The sequence below is a fragment of the Propithecus coquereli genome, unplaced genomic scaffold, assembly GCF_000956105.1.
Source record: "Propithecus coquereli isolate 6110/MARCELLA unplaced genomic scaffold, Pcoq_1.0 Scaffold122, whole genome shotgun sequence".
Taxonomy (NCBI): domain Eukaryota; kingdom Metazoa; phylum Chordata; class Mammalia; order Primates; family Indriidae; genus Propithecus; species Propithecus coquereli.
Genome location: NW_012136303.1, coordinates 512,232 through 525,470, shown reverse-complemented (window position 1 = coordinate 525,470; position 13,239 = coordinate 512,232). Strand labels below are relative to the sequence as shown.

The following is a 13,239-nucleotide window of genomic DNA, read 5'->3' as shown; positions in this document are numbered from 1 at the left end:
CAGGCTGGTTTCGAACTCCTGAGCTCAAACAATCCGCCCGCCTCGGCCTCCCAGAGAGCTAGGATTACAGGCGTGAGCCACCGCGCCCGGCCAGTTTCTGGGTCTTCTGCTCAAGTGACACAGACAGCAGACACGTTGAGTGTCCAGAGGAGGATGGGAAGTGGAGGGCAAGCCCTTGTGCCTGTTGGGACAGGAGGCCTGGTGAATCCTGATATGCCTAATTCCTGGTGATGGAGCCGCTCAGCTGTGAGGTCCCATCCTCTTGGTGTCTGCAGTCTCACCCACACCCCTGCAGCTCTGAGCTCTGCCACCTGGCCCTGGTACAGAGACTGGTTTGGCAGGTTTTGCCACACCCGTGAGCAGTGGGAGGGCTGGGAGATGGGGTGGGGCAGGCCTGAGGAGGCAGTATTGCCCTGTCCTTGCCCCCTGCCCCCAAATCCCAGCCTCACTTCTGCAACCTTTTCCGCATTTCTCAAGGGAGGCTTCCTGGGGAGCTAGAAAGCAGAAGCCACACAGACTTCTAGTCCTGGTTCTGCCGCTTACTTGGTATGTGACAGTGGGTAAGCCCCTTCCCTTCTTGTACCTCAGTTTCTTCATCTGTACAATGGGGCTTTGGGCTCAGGGATCCTCGGACAGCTACAGTCTATGATTCTAGTTAGAGCTCTGCCATTTTCTCTCCACCCTGGGCAAATCATAGAGCACTGACTGCCTCAGGCTCTGGACGGGTAAAATGAATGCCTCGGCCCTTGCTTGCTTCCTGGGCATGTTGGTAGGATCAGCTAAACCCTAGTGAGTATCCAGTCTCCATGGGAAATGTTTTCTTTCTATAGTCTGGCCTGCCCTCATCTGGCTCAAGCAGAAGGAGAGAGTATACCTAGAGGTGGGGCTTTCTCTAGGCTCCCCTCGCCCCCCACCACTTACCCTGAGGCCATAATTCACTGAGAACCAGGCTTTCTGAGCATCTCCATGAAGGGAGGGGGGAGGGGAGAGGTAGAGAACAAGAACCCAGAGGAAAGGCCTCAGCGCTTATTGCCTCCTCTTCCTCCTGACCTTCAGATCAGCCCAGGTCCCATTCAGGGGAAGGGGGGAAGGCAGGAAAGTGCCACCACTGCTGTGACCCCCTTGTGTGACACTGGGCAAATTGTCTCCTTTCGCTGGACCATAGTTTCCCCTGTCTAACGGGGAAGACTATGCAGGTCACATGTCCTCAGAAAATTTAAGTTCTGAAAATGTATAGATCAGAAGAGAAATGGGAGTTAGATAAAGAGGACATTCCCAGCCTGGGATGGGGGTTAGAGAGAGAGAGAGAGAGAGAAAGAGAAGGAAATTACCGCTTACTGAGCGCCTATGCTATGCCAGTTACTTTGCATACATTACATGCATGATCTACATTTTCAAGTCTCCTTTCCAAGTGAGAGCTAGAGTGATCTTTCTAAAACACAAATCTGACTGTGTCACAATGTCTTTCCTGTGCCCTTAAAATAAAATCTAGGCTGGGCGCGGTGACTCATGCCTGTAATCCTAGCACGTTGGGAAGCCAAGGTAGGAGGATTGTTTGAGGCCAGGAGTTTGAGACCAGCCTGAGCAATGTAGTGAGACCCTGTGTCTACAAAAAATAAAAAAATTAGGCAGGCATGATGGTGTACACTTGTAATCCCAGCTACTCGGGAGGCCGAGGCAGGAGGATCACTTGAGTCCAGGAGTTTGAGGTTGCAGTGAGCTATGATTGCGCCACTGCACTCTAGTCTGGGCAATAGAATGAGACCTTGTCTCTAAAAAAAAAAAGAAAGAAAGAAAGAAAAAAAAAAGAATAAAATTTAAACTCGTTACCATGGCTTATGGGTCTCTGAATGAACTTGTTCCTGCCTTCCCCGTCTCCAGCCATTTATCTCTCCATTGGTCATTTACTTCAGCCCCAGGATTCTTCTCTCTGTTTAACAAATTCTTTCCAACCTCAGGACCTTTACAAATGCTGTTCACTCTGCTTAGAATTCTTTCTTTGGCTCTTTGCAGCCTTGGCTTCTTCTTATCCTTTACATCTCAGCTTAATTAGGTCTCCAACCCCAACACTGCTTCCTGCTACCACCTCTTGATTTCTTCATAATGCTTATCACAATTTGTAGCTATTTTTTAAATGTCTTGCTCATTCTTGACTCCATATTGCATGGCACACAGTAAGTATTCAATAAGTATTTGGATGAATGAATGAATGAGTTGTAAGGAAATGAGAGAGTGCTAGTTGAGTGCCTGGCTTAGGATGGCTCTTAGGAGGTGCTCAGTAAATGGCAGCTTTTAGTGAGAACCAATGTGGCAGGGATGGCAAAGACCCACCAATTGACTGCAGGGAGGTGGGAGGGGATGCAATGGCAATTAAAGTTGAAAAGATGAGCTGGTGCCAGATCCTGGCTGTCCCTGATGCTTGGTCAAAGAGTTTAGGCTTCCTGAAAGACACCAGCTGGAAATCATTGCCCGGCCATTAATGTAGCTATAAAGCTCTGGTTCTGGGGTACAGGCTCAGCCACTTTGTGTACTCAGAGGGACCATGCTGAATGGTGGCGAGGGAGCAGTGTGGCGAACAAACCCAGAGAGGAACATGCCGGGCCTTATCTGGTATCGTTCTCTGAGACGGGCTATTCCCTAGGCCCAGAAGGAGGGGACGCAGTGGAGAACATGCTGTGTTTTCTGATTCCATGTGGCCACTGCACTGTTTCTGGGGGGCGGGTTGGAGGAGGCGGGAGGCAGGGGGAAGGGCAGGCAGAGGATAGGGGTGACCTAAGAGTCAGATGCTTGGATTTATATTCAGGTCCCTCCCCTTATCAACCATGTGACTTCTGCCAGGTTCATTCACATCTCTGATTCTCGTTCTTTGTCTGTAAACAGGCTGCTGTTAGTACCGGCCTCCTAGTTTTCTTGGTGAGGATCAATGAGGTAGCTCATGCAAAGGGCTTAGCAGAGAGCCTGTCATACACTGAACACTCAGTAAAGGTTAGTGGTTATCTTCCATTCAACAGTGGGAGATTTTGAAAGGGCATTCCAGGGAGAAGGAACCACAACTATAAAGAAAAAAGTGCAGAGGCATGAAACAGGAGGGTGCTTTGGATGGTGGGAGTTTCCTCTGTGTGTCGGAAACGGCAAGAAGGCAAGTGGGGCAGCAGGTGGGTCCGGACCCTGCAGCACATGTATATTGGTCCAGGAGCTGGAACTTTGTCTGGAGAGCGATGAGGACACTGCAGGGTGTTACGCTGGGAAGGATGTGATCAGATTTCTGGCAGTGGGAGGATTGATTGGAAGGGCAAGGCTGGAGGCCGGGAGACCAATGGGCTGGCTGTTGGTGTGGCCTGGTGAGAAGTAATGGGCCTAACCTCAGGCATGTGGGAGTGTAGAAGAGGGAACAGATCAGAGAGTGAGTGAAGAGGGAGAGTGGGCAGCCTGATGGGTATGGGGAAGGGACGGGGAAGAAAGGAGCTGCGTGCTGGCTGGCTGCAGGGTTTCCCAATGGGGTGGCTGAGGGATTATAAAGCTGAAAGCGTGGACAATGCATGTGGGTTTTGATGTCAGTAGTTTGACTTTTCTGAGAATTGAGAAGCTTCCTGAGGAATATCTTTTTTTTTCTGACTCTCAGTGTGGAAAATCTTTGTAGAATATCTGTGTGATGACTCCTCCCCTAGGGACGAGGAAGGCCCTCCATGGAGACTTTGTGCACACACCTCCTAGGGACTGGGTGAGGGGAGGGGTGGCTGCTTGGCTTGCAGGTAACAAACCGAGGGATTTTATTTGGAAGCTGTTCAGTTTTCTTGTGACTTTCTTCAAAGTATATAAAAAGAGGCAATTCCAGTTAGTGGAATGTTTTGTGTACTCTAAGGCCCTGGACCTAGGCAACTTTTCTGGATTCTAGGCAACTTTTCAAAAGTGGTGTAAGGTGAGCTCCTGCCTACACCCTCTCTCCATTATTTTCTGGATGGGCATGGACTGGGAGCCCACACTCCAGAGAAACCTAGGTCTTCGATATTCCAGTCCAATTTCCTTTATAGATGGAGACAGTGAGGCCCCAAGAGAAAGGAGATGAAACTTGCTCAGGTCCCATTGTAAGTGAATGCCAGTGCTGGGCCTGGGCCCAGTGCCTCACTTTCAGCTACAGGCTCTGTGTGGTTCTGCAGCTGGCGCTGCCTCTGTAGAGGAGTCTGGGGGTGACTAACTGGTGAACATCTGCATGGGCCTCTGGCCCACCTCAGAGGCACACACCTGGTGGCAGTGGGTGGGCCTCGCAGATGGGAGAGGTCAACTATTATCCTAGGCCTCCAACTCTGAGGCTCATCCATTCTCTGCCTCCTGATCTGAGATAGCCCCAGAGGCATGACTGGAGTTTGGGGGCTAAAACCCAAAGCGCTGGCTCTTTATGAGAAGAGAAGAGAGCCCTGTCTGGGTCAAGTGGAATACAGCCCACATCTCAACCCCAGCTGATTGTAGCGCTGAGGAGATGCCTTTGTCTCTGTTGCCAGGGAAACCAAAGTTTCTGCCTCCTTCTGGGGCCCTGATTGGCTCCTGGTGGAGCTTGAGCTTTGGTGGATGAAAGGGCCTCCCTTCTGCCTATACCTTTCATGAGGTGAGAGACTAGAGCCAGCCTGGGAGCCCCATGGACACACCACATAGTGTCTGTGCTCCACACCCTCAGTCCTAGAGGTGATGGATTCCCTTGTTCATTTATCTCAGGCAGCATCTGCTCCAGGGCCTTCATTCTTCTAGGTCCAGGAGTGCTAACCTAAGAATCAGAGGACCTACCTTCTAATCCTCACACAGCTACAGACTCACTCTTGGCCTTGGGCAGGTCCCTTCCCCTCCCTGGGCCTCAGTTTCCCTATCTGTAAAGATAAAGGCATCAGACTTTGCTAAATTCTCCAGTCCTTCCAGCTCCAACTTCCCTGGCCACATAGCCCAGATTCTCTCCTCTTGACCATCCATAGTCTTCATCTGGCCTCTTGCAAGGCTCTGGCCATGTCCTCTCTTATAGATTCCCTTGTAAGATGCAGGTCAGAATAGGGGGTGCAACTGGATTTTAGTGTTGTTTTGTTTTTTCCCTAGGGAAGTTGTGTTCTCTGAAGCCTTTCCTAGAAGCCCCAAATCCTGCAGCCTCTCTTGTCCTCATCTCTTTCACCTGGACCCAGGCTCAGGGTAATAAGCCAAGGAGTAAAGACTGATGGGGGCCCCATTTCTGCTGCAGGGTGGGGGCTGGGCAGCATGCAGAGCAGAGCATGCTGGGGTGAGCGAGGTGGTTAGAAGAGCCCTGGAGCTCAGCAGTCCTGGGTTCCAGGCCTAACTTGGCTACAATACTGTCTAGGTGACCTTGGGAGGGTGGCTCAGCTACAGTTTCCACATCTATGACACCTCATGGAGTTTGATGCCAAAGTTGAATAAAATGACATGCCCACCATATAGGAGGCACCAAGTCCCCTTCCCTGCTCTCTCTCCTAAAAAAGGCAAGGAGGTAGTGAAAGTCCAGACTGAGGAGGGGCCCTAGGCTGCAGGACCTGTGGGGCCACATGCCAGGCCTTACATGCTGCTCATCCCTGGCAGTGCCAAAAAGCAGGGAGAAAAAAATGTTGCCTTGGGCGGATGGGGGAGGCTGTGTGTCAGAGCTAATGTTTGAATAACACTTTTAAGATCCTCCAGGGACCTCAAATGAGGATTTTTCAGATGAGCTGAAAGTGAAGCAAAGTAATGAAACTGAGCTCACTGGCAGGAAAGGGGGCAGCCTAATTGGTACTGGCTTTGTCTTGGCCCAGCGACGCTCATTACCGCAGGCTGACCCAGAGGATGACCCATACATTTGAGCTGTCAACAGCAGAAAGCAATGTCAGTTTTCTTAGAAGGGGGTGTAGTAGGGGTACATCTGGTAGTGACTCAGCCCTGCTTCTTGTTGACTCACCAGATTGAGGGTCAGAGGTGGCTTCCTGGGTCATTGGCCTTCAGAAGCTGGTTTAGTTTTCAGCTCTATGACCCAGCCTCCCTCCACCTCTGGGCTCGAGAGGCAACAGCCCAGACCTGGCCACTGTCTGTTATGGGTATGGTGGGAGGCAGGGATGGGACATTGGAGTCAGGCATGAATTTCTGGGGGACGTTCTCTCCTTTGCTCAGGTTTGCCTGAGGTCTATGATGAGGTGGGCAGAGAGAGGGAGGAAGGGGAGTTCTCCAGAGAAGAAAGAAGGCTGGGGTGTGTGTGTGGGGGGGTGAATATGTGTCAATGAGGATGAGACTCTGGGCATGCTTGTGTAGCTTTCATCAAGGAGGCACAGAATCTAAGGGACATGTCTCAAAGAGGCTGAAGGATGGGCCCCAAAGCGTGTGTGGGTAGGGGGTAGTATGTCAGTCCCTGTGGAAACACAGGTGGTAGAACTGGTAAATGTTACAGACCAAGACAGTCCCATCCTGAGGACTGGGAAATCCTGACCAGGAGCTTGTATATGAGGCCTCTTCTGTTTTGCGTGAGCTGGGCTGGGGGTGGATGACCACAGGTGTAGTGTGTTACTGCTTCTCCTGGGTGCCTGGTTTGCATTGTAAATGCTGCCCCTGGGGACACTGGTCATGGTGGGGCACTCTTTCAGACGCCTTAGTGGGAAGGGTGTGGGGGTCAATCATCAGAGCCTTCTTGGCACCTGGTTCACATTGTGAATACAATTGAGGGGCATAGGGGCAAGCGTTGGGTCACTTGTGGCTCCTGGCCACATGAGCCTGGGCTCCCCACTCCTGCAGTCCACTCTCTGCTGGGTATCCATGACACCACACCCTTCCTCCTGGCTTTCGCACTACCTCCCTGGCCTGCCCTCATTCTCCTGTTCCTCCTTCTCTCCTTTACTGCTCAGTGTGTGGGTTTCTTAGGGCTGCATTGCAGTTGTTGTTTAAAATAATACTTCTTAAAAAAAATTACAAATGTAATAACATAGTAGAGAGATTTTGGAAAATAAGAGACAGAAAAAAATGACTCCTGAGCATGATTGAGAGTTTGGCGTGTTTCCTTCCACCTTTATTCCTTTTTCTCTTTTCTTGCATAGCTGTAATCTCCCCAGCCTAGTCCATCTTCAGTTCTCTCCTGTGTTTTTCTTGTAATGATGTACTGGAAGCTGCCTACTGTGTTGTTACAGAGGATTCCATTAAATACATGGTCAATTCCTCCCTTTTCCAGTTGATGGACATCTGCTTGCTTCCAGTTTTTGCCATTATGAACACTGCAATGAACATTGCGTAAAACGTTCTTCCTGTATTTCAGATGATGTCTCTTAGGGTGAGGACCCAGGAGGGGAATTCTGCGCCAAAGACTGTGGATGACTTATAGGCTCTCTTTAAACTTGCCAAACGTGCCACTTTCAGCCCCCAGCGTCCAGGGTGAGTGGACAGGAATTGTTTTTGGTTTCTCTTAGGTCTGAAGAGCCTGTTCCTCCTGTATAGGGGCTGCTCCCAACCATCCTCTGTCCATCCATTCATTCACTCTAAGGTGGGAGGCAGAATAGGGTTGTGGAGTCAGGTTGCCTAGGTTCAAATCAGGCTCCCCTCTTATCTGCCTTGAGTCCATTTCCTCAGTTGTAGACTGGGCCTCATGAGGGTGAGTCACCTCTCAGGGTCCTCATGCGCTTTCTCTCCATGTAAAGCATGTGGGCACACAGCCTGGCACTTGATACATGGTGAGCCATGATGACGATGGTGAGGTCCAGAGAGAGGAAGGGGCTGGCCTATCACCACCTGGTGACTCAGGGGCAGAGCTGAGGCCAGAACCAAGCTTCCTGCCTCTGGGTAGTCTCTTTCCCTGACCCAAGGCTACCCCCAGGGATGGTGTGGTTTGTCAGGTATTTGTTGGAAAATACGTTGGAAGGTGGAGTTGCTGGATGAAGCTATAGGGTGGGGTCTCTCCCTTTCTCCCAGAGCCATTGCCTTTTCTCTAAGGCGCTGTCTCCCCAAAGTTATCTCTTTAGGTTAGAGCTTGGGCACCTAGCTCAGGCCTCTTCCCCAGAGATGCATTCAGGGATATTTGGCCCCAAAGAGTGTGCCTTGCTAGCCCTTGAGGAGGGAGTTTTATCAAGGGCTTCAATCTGGAGGGAAAGGATCCCTCCCTAGGTGGCTGTGTTAGTTTCTTAACGCCGCCCTAACAAATTACCACACACTTAGTGACTTAAAACAACACAAATTTATTACCTTATTATTAGCTCTGGAGGTCAGAAGTCTGAAAAAGGACCTCATGGAGCTAAAAGCCAGGTGTTGGCAGGGCTGCTGGGGGAGAATCCATACCTTGCCTCTTCCAGCTCTATAGGCTGCCTGTGGCCCCCTTCTAGCAGCGCCATCCCTCCCACCTCTGCCTCCGTTGTCACATTTCCTTCTCTGACAAAGACCCCCCTGATTCCCTCCTTCACTTACGAGGACCTTTATGGTCACACTGAGCCCACTCAGATAATCCAGGATGATCTCTCCATCTCAAAATTCTTCACCTAATCACATGTGCAAAATCCCTTTTGCCATATGATGTAACATATTCACATGTTACATCTGTAATTCTGGGGATGAGGACATGGGCATTTTTTGCGGGGGGCATTGTTCTGCCTGCCACAGTGGCTAATACCAGGAATCTTTCTGGATTGCTGAATCCCCCACCCACCCGTCCTGATGGAATTGTACCACTGACCTCCCAGGTGGAGGGAGGGCTGAGGAGCCCAGGCCAGACATGCTGTGGTCGGGGTGAGGGTGTAAGAGACTGTTCCGCCAGATTCTCCATGATGGTGGCCCCTGGGGGGGCGGCAACCTGCCTGTGATAGTGTGATAGGGGTGTTCAATGAGGCAAACATTCAGGGTGAGGACCGATGAGTGTGGGACCTGCTTTGAGGCACTGCCACAGGATGCCAAGTGTCCTCTCTATATACCGCCATCACTGCTGTGTGTGTGTGTGTATGTGTGTTTGTGTACGTGTGCACTCATCTGTGTCTCTGCATGAATACTCTTGGGAGAGCCAAGGAGCAACTCTTTAAAAAGGCCCTTTATGCTCTCATTCTAAGGAAAATAATTACACAAGTGACTAATTTTATCCCTAATCCCGTAATTACTTTATTATGTAGCTGGTGAGAGGGCCCCGAGCCGTGCCTATGCTGCCACCCTGGCTGCTGGCCCAGTTGGCCTTGTCCACCAGCATGGAGCCCCACCCTGCTTCTGGCCTGGGCCTGCCACGAGAGCAGGATTGCTCCAGTTCCATTCTGACTGAGGCCAGCTACACTTTGGTATTTGGGGACCGAAAGACCACCCTCCCTTCCCACCAAATCTATGCACAAAGTAAGAGCTTGTGTTTGTGGAATTGAGTCAATAGGAGGCAAGAGATCTGGATTCTAGTTCAGCTCTCTCATTAACTTGCTCCGTGACCTTGAGCATGTCATTTCCCTTTGGGTCTCAATTCTGTTGCTTGTAATATGGGGCCCTGGCCAGTTTTAACTCTCCATGATTCCATGAGGGGAGCTAAGAGAACTAGAGCTTTGAGACTGTGGTACCTTCTTGCTACCTGCTGAAAACATACCCCCATCAGAGCGTTAAAGATAATAGTAGTAACAGTAGCGACCATTTACTGAGTTGCTTATTCCATAGCAAGCCTTGTACCAGCTTCTGCATTCATATTTTTCTCATTCTGTACTCACATGCCCAGGTGAGGCAGGCTTTACGGAAGAGGGAATTGAAGCAGCTATAAAGTGACTCACCCACCATTAAGTGGTAGAGCTGGGACTGTAGCCAAACCTCTTAGCCTCTGTCCCCATTGTCTTCTCCTACTATCTAAATAAATGAAGGGCCACTCAGCTAGGAGTGGTGGGGCTGGGATTTGAACTTAGGTCTGTCTGTCCCCCGATTTCTTGCCCTTTCCTTAAGGCAACCCCCCAGAATTAGGCTTGCAGGGGTGACTATATTCTTGAACTGTGAATATGTAAACTTAAACTTGACACAACAAAAAATGGGATGGTGAAATAAAATTGGAAACTCCAGTAGACCAGAGAGTTGGGTGGCCCAAGGTTGTGTTCTGGCTTTGCCACTGGCTCACAGTGTGAACTTAAGTAGGTCCCACTTATCTCTAGGCCTCAGTGTTCCTGTCTGCACAAGGGGCAGAATTAGATGGTGTCTGAAGGCCCTCCTGGTATTGATTTTCTGAGATTCTAGGTCATCTGGTCCCGGAAGGTGCTGTGGGGCAGGGGATCAGCCTGTAGTGGAAGCCAGTGAGTGAGTTGGCAGTTCTGGTTGTTTCTATTATGCTCACCCCATGAGAACAGAGACTGCTTAGACTGTGTCCCACTGAACATTTCAGAACAACTTAGCCAGGCCATGGAGTTGAGAACAGAGAGTGGAGGAGGTCGTTTCCAGGCTGTTCCTGCAAGGTAACTGCCCAACCTGAGCTCTTAGCTTCTCAGGGATCCAAGTCTGGCATTTGTCTCTCTCCAAAGCCTGCATTGGACTCAGCTAAGCATAAGCAGTGGCTGCAAGTCTGTCTGTGAGGTTTTGTAGAGGGTGCCTAGAGGCCTAAACATAATAAATAATAAAAGCTAATTTGTGTTTTCTATCATTATTGCCTGCAACACACTTTCCTTGAAATATTACATTTAATTCTCATAAAATCAATGAGAGCCGGGTACGTTGACTCACGCCTGTAATCCTAGCACTCTGGGAGGCTGAGGTGGGAGGATTGCTTGAGCTCAGGAGTCTGAGACCAGACTGAGCAAGAGCAGGACCCTGTCTCTACTAAAAATAGAAAAATTTGTCTGGGCACGTGCCTGTAGTCCCAGCTACTCGGGAGGCTGAGGCAGGAGGATTGCTTAAGTCCACGAGTTAGAGGTTGCAGTGAGCTATGATGATGCCACTGTACTCTACCTAGGTGACAGAGTGAGACTCTGTCTCAAAAAAAAAAAAAATGAGGGCAGTGTATGGTCATTCCCACTTTACAGTTGAGGAAACTGAGACTCAGAAGTTTGAGTAATTTTCTCCAATTACACAACTAGTGAGCAATAGAGTGGGATTTGGGACTTTGACTCCAGAGCCCACGGGCTTGGCCTTAGGTACTGGTAACATACGGGCTGAAGCAATAAGCATGAGTTTAGGAGTCAGCTAGTTTTGAATCCCTACTTTGCTTACCATCTGTGTTTCCCTTGGGCAAGTTATTTTAATATTAATTTCTGAAGTTAATTTCTTTCTCTATAAAATGGGTACATTAATACTTGCCTCTTAGGATCATTTTCAAGGTTACTGAGCTGATGGGGCAGTAGGAGAGTGTCCAGCCTGTGGTGGGTGGTTATAAAGGCCTTTTATCATGTGCCCTTCTGCTTCCTTCCTGCTTCCCTCTACATACCTGAGGCTCTTGCCACCCTGGCAGGCTCCCACACAGAGCTTATAGCACAGGGCCTTTGCACATGCTTTGCAATTTCTGCCTGGAAGTTGCCATCCCTGCCTGTTATAAAGATAGACTTCACATCTGGAATTTGATCCTTTCCTGTTTCCCTAAGGATTCTAGGAAGGCGAAGTGGGGTGAGGCAGGTTCTCCCACGGGCTTGTTCTTCTGTGATTATCAGAACAGTCCCTCAGTAGAGGTGGAACTGAGGGTAGAGGGTGGGGTCCTGGGCACCGTGGAAATACAAATCCCTGTGGAAAACTTCCTCCATTTATGCTTGACAGCTCAGGAAGGGTGCGCATGTGAGATGTGTGTCTCCTCTTTGGATCGTTCGTCTTCTTACTACTGTGGTCTCGCTTTTTCAGTTCTCCCTATCTCTCTGGCTTCATCTCTTGATCTTTTACTCTCTCGTTTGGTTTTCTGTGTAGCACCTTAAAAATTTTTCTAAATTGTGGCAAAATACACATAACCTAAAATTTACCATCTTAATCATTTTTAAGTGTACAGTTCGGTAGTGTTATGTATGTTCACGTTGTGCAACCATCACCACCACCCATCCCCAGAACTTTTTCTCTCAGAAAACTGAAACTCTATATCCATTAAACAATAACTCCACGTTTCTGCCTTCCCCCAGCCTGTGGCAACCACTGTTCTATTTTCTGTCTTTATGAATTTGACTAGATACCTTATATAAGCGGAATCATACAGTGTTTGACTTCTTGTGACTGGCTTAGTTCACTTAGTGTAATGTCCTCAAGGTTCCTCCAGGTTGTAGCATGTTGTCAGAATCTCATTCCTTTCTAAGGCTGAGTAACAGTCCATTCATTGTATGTATGTGCCACAGTTTGTTTATCCATTCCTCTGTCAGTGGACACTTCTATTGCTTCCACCTCTCGGCTATTGTGAATAATGCTGCTATGGCCTTGGGTGTACAGATATCTCTTTGACGCCTTGCTTTCAATTCTTTTGGATATATATTCAGAAGTGGAATCGCTGGATCATATGGTTAGCACTTTTATATTAATAAAAACCACTATTTGTTGCATGCTTATTATGTGCCAGGAACCGGGTTAATCATTCAACATATACTGCCTGGCTCAATCCCTATACCCACTCTGTATGCTGGGTAGAATTAGCCCTAATTTGCAGCTGAGAAAATAAAGGCTCAGAAGGGTTAAGTTATTTACTCACAGTTGCACAGCTAGGAAGCTTTGAAGCTTCAATCCCTATTGAAGCTGTGACCTGCTGCCAGAGCCCTGCTTTTGACCATTATGATGTGCTGCCTCCCAGTGGCGTCTCTCTCTCCATCTGTCTATAAAATTTTCTGCCTCTGTTGTGTCACTTTGTTTGTTCTCTCTCCTGCCTTGTGTGTGTTCACTCTCTCTGGAAACTTTGAGCAACTTGAGTAAAGGCCCTTTGACTGCCAGGACGTTTTTGTGAATTGGAAACCTACGGAGAGAGGCCTGTAATTTGCTTTCTAATCATAGTTCTCTGGGTCTGTAGCTGTCCCTCTCCCAGCAGTAGACAGCATCTCCTTCCGCTTCTTGTGGTGACTGGCTTGTGGATCCACAGAGAGCCAGCCCAAGAGGGTCAGCTTCCTGGGGACAGGGACACTGTACCCTCACAGAGGCAATGTGGGACAGGAAAGGGCTTAGCCAGACAGACTGGGGTGTTCCTGGCTCCCTCATTTCCTGGCAACAGCCCAGAGGCAGGGGATTTTTTAGAAAGATGGAAAAAGAGAGGCTACCAAGTGGGTCTAGTATGCTTGCCTTTTTCTGACTTTCAAAACTGTCAGAGCGGCCGGGTGCGGTGGCTCACGCCTGTAATCCTAGCACTCTGGGAGGCTGAGG

At 49.3% G+C, this 13,239-nt stretch overlaps 1 protein-coding gene across 4 annotated transcripts in view; it reads left to right on the top strand.

Moving 5' to 3' along the window:
- Positions 1 to 13,239, top strand: part of EPB41L1 (erythrocyte membrane protein band 4.1-like 1) — a 127,020-nt gene that overhangs the window by 31,251 nt on the left and 82,530 nt on the right. The window contains exon 3 of one of the 4 annotated variants that reach the window (XM_012637699.1): positions 2,881 to 2,985. The exons of the other annotated variants lie outside the window; for them this stretch is intronic. The gene's annotated coding sequence lies outside the window, so the exon portion shown is untranslated. The remainder of the gene's footprint in view (positions 1 to 2,880; positions 2,986 to 13,239) is intronic. 4 annotated transcript variants of the gene reach the window in all.